Below are 3,581 nucleotides of genomic sequence, written 5' to 3' on the forward strand. Positions count from 1 at the left end.
CAGCCATGACAAAGAAGTAACTCATAATACAATTCAAGTAAGACATGCATCATTTCATTAAACCTTAAAGTCAACATTCTTCATTAGCTTCCTTAAGAGCACATTCATTCATTAGTCATTAAGACATTAGAGAACTCATTATGACCCTCTCAAAACCTACTCGTACAATGCATGGATGACATCTCATACTACCACCCACACTTCATAGAACTTCTCAAGAAACCATAGTGCACATCTTACATGATGAGAATAAGCGTTTAACCGACATAGACCATGAGAGCTAAATCATGGAATCCGGTGTTCTATCCCTACACCGTAAAGAAGGATTCCTACTTGCCTAAGGTAGGACCGTTAATTTTAGCTTAGGTGGATCCACTAGCTAGTATCCTATGTGGGCACATAGTTATAGGATATGGATATTGCTTCTAGAAACCCCGCCTCAACTCACATGAGAGCTTCCATCTTATATCAATATCCATTCGGTGCTTAGACTCCATTCCCATAGAACATTTCATTACATTAGTTCATTATTATGGGGAAAGAGATTGTTACTAGATACCCCGCCTCAACTCATGTGAGAGCATCCATCTCATCCCAACATTCATTCATTGGATAACTCATAGATTCAAAGATGAGAATAACCTTTCAACTAAGAATCCCATTATTGTGAGAAAGACCTTTCACAACATGTCATTATCATTCATTAGTGTATAATTAAGAATAGCCTTTCAACCTACACATCATCATCAACATAATCATAGAAACTTAATTTATTCATTCATTCTTCATTCATAAGTATGTGAATATATGAGAATAACCTTTCAACAATACCACAATTGCATTATAGTCATGATCACATTACTTTCGAGGTAATCACCAAACATATATACAAACATCATGATCATAATACTTTCATTGAATTCACATGCATATACTTCTCATCACAATCATACATGAATCCTTCATACTTTGCCTTTCAAGGCCCTTGATCAGAATTCATCAACACACCTAGTATATCATAATTTAGGCATGGATAATGAAGTAATTCAATACACTCAATCAATATAAACATAAACAATTCAACATACTTTCATGATCAATCAAATTCCAATCACAATTCACAATTTAGTACTTTGGGGGTAAACATGGGTTCATAGGGGAAATTCACCATAATTAATCATTAATTCAAAAATCCATTCAAAATTCATCATTTAAAAGCCTTTGAAAATGTTTTGGAATTGAACCCATGCATAGATTGAAAACTAGGGTTTTAGGAGAACTTTGGAGACTTGAAATCATCTTTGAAATTGGCTTCTTGAAAGAAACTAAGTCTAGGATAAAGACTACCATACCTTTTAGGGAAGAACTCCACAAAACTTGAGTGAAAATGGTGAGGTCTTAAGCTAGAAACCTTGAATCCTTCGCTTCCAATGGAGGTTTCTATAGAGAGAACTTTTGGAGAGGAGGGGAGGTTTCTAATTTGTGATTTGAATAAAAGACTTGAAAAAGGAGTTTAATGTTGAAGGAAGCTGATGGAACATATCAAAGGAACAGGTTCGACAAAGCTGACCGACAAGTTAGAGTTAGAGTTACACTAGGACTAGACTACTAAATCCTAAATTATGTATAAGTCTATATTATGTATGACTAAAGCTGATGTAGTCAACTAGGATAAGGCGTAAATAATATATTTATGTTGTATTAGGATTCCTAGTGTAGCTAGTATATGAATCTTCTCATATATAAGGAGTATGTAACTTAACCGTTTAATTATCAATACAATCCTTGATTTCTCCATATTTAGGGTGAGATTTCTACATGGTATCAGAGCTATAAAGTTTTTCCGCTCTTTAACGTATTAGATCAAAATCAAAACAACCACAATATCAAACCGCAATGGCCCATTCTACCATCACTCTTTCAACCTCTTAACTTCATCATCTTATTTCGTCTTGCTCCATTAAACCTAAGCCAACGAACTATCTTATATGAAGGACACAAATATCTCAGTTGATTCAAGTGATGAGATTAACCTACCTCATCACAGAACCACGTAAAGGTACATGTTTCACTGAACAGACTACTGAGAAAACTGTAGCAGGCGAGAAAGATGCAGAAGACAACAACATTGTTGACGACTGGGAGGAGAATGATGTGTTGTTAAGGAGTTGGATCTCAGGCACCTTGATAGAAGAAAGCATGTACTTGATCGTAGGCTGCTCAACTGCCAAGGAGATGTGGAAATGCTTGGAAGAAGCCTATCTTCAAGCAACAAAAGATAAGGAGTTCTATCTCAAACAACAACTACAAAGTGTGAAGCTAGGAATCAAAACAATTGACAAATATATTAAGGAATTCAAAGGCATATGTGATGGCCTTGCAGCCATACACAAGCCTGTAGATGAAGATAGAAAAGTGATTAATTTTGCTAGAGGTCTAGGTCTTAAGTACAAGACTTTCAGGATTGCCATGCTAGGTAAGACACCATATCCAACTCTTAATCAATTTGTTAATGCTCTCAGGGGTTTTGATATGAAGGAGGATGAAGAAGAAGTGCTCCAACAAAACCATAACATGACATTCTCTGCCCAAAGAGGTAGGGGAAGAGGAAACTACTCTCAAAGAAGAGGAAATAATAACTTTAACTCTAGAGGAAGAGGCTTCAAGCCTGCTGGACAAGGAACATGTTCTCATAACAGCAGAAACAGACTAGGTACTCCGAACAGTCCTTCAAGTGGAAGTCATGAGAGGAACAATACTGATGCGTGTCAAATTTGTGGTAGGAATAATCATACTGCTTTAAAGTGTTCTTACAGGTGGGATTACTCTTACCAAGCCATAGATGAGCTACCAAAAGCTTTGGTTGCTACTAATCTTCAAAACACTACTGATGACACCTTCTATGTGGACTCAAGAGTAAGTAGCCATATGACACATAACTCAGGTATCCTAACTGATCTTAAACACTACAATGGACATGATAAAATCATTATTGGGAATGGATCAAAGTTAGACATAACACATGTTGGGAACATATCCAAATCAGGCCTAAAGTTAAAAGAAGTTCTTGTAGTTCCTAAGATTAATAAAAATTTACTCTCAGTTAGTAAGCTTGCAAAGGATAATTGTTGCACTCTTGAATTTGATGAAACTAATTTTGTTGTAAATGACAAGAGGGCAAAGTCACTGCTTGCCAAGGGATCTAAAAGGAATGGACTCTATGCTTTGGATGATAACAATCTCTATGCTTTAACTGCTGCACACGATTGGAACACGTCAGACAATATGTGGCATGCTAGATTAGGACACCCTAGTTTGAAGTCTTTAAAAGTTTTGAGTAGTAATAGTTGCATTAATATTAGTAGTTGGAATAAAATGCCTACTGTTTGTTCTAGTTGTTAGTTGGAAAAGAGTTGTAAGCTTCCATTTGGTTTGAGAAATAAAATTGAGAAAGAACCTCTATTGAAACTCATTGTGACTTATGGGGACCTGCTCCTGTTGAATCATCCCAACATATGAAATATTATGTTGTTTTTGTTGATGATCACACGAGATACACATGGATTTATCCACTGAAAAAG

This window comes from Solanum stenotomum, chromosome 7, assembly GCF_019186545.1.
Source record: "Solanum stenotomum isolate F172 chromosome 7, ASM1918654v1, whole genome shotgun sequence".
NCBI classification, from domain to species: Eukaryota; Viridiplantae; Streptophyta; class Magnoliopsida; order Solanales; family Solanaceae; genus Solanum; species Solanum stenotomum.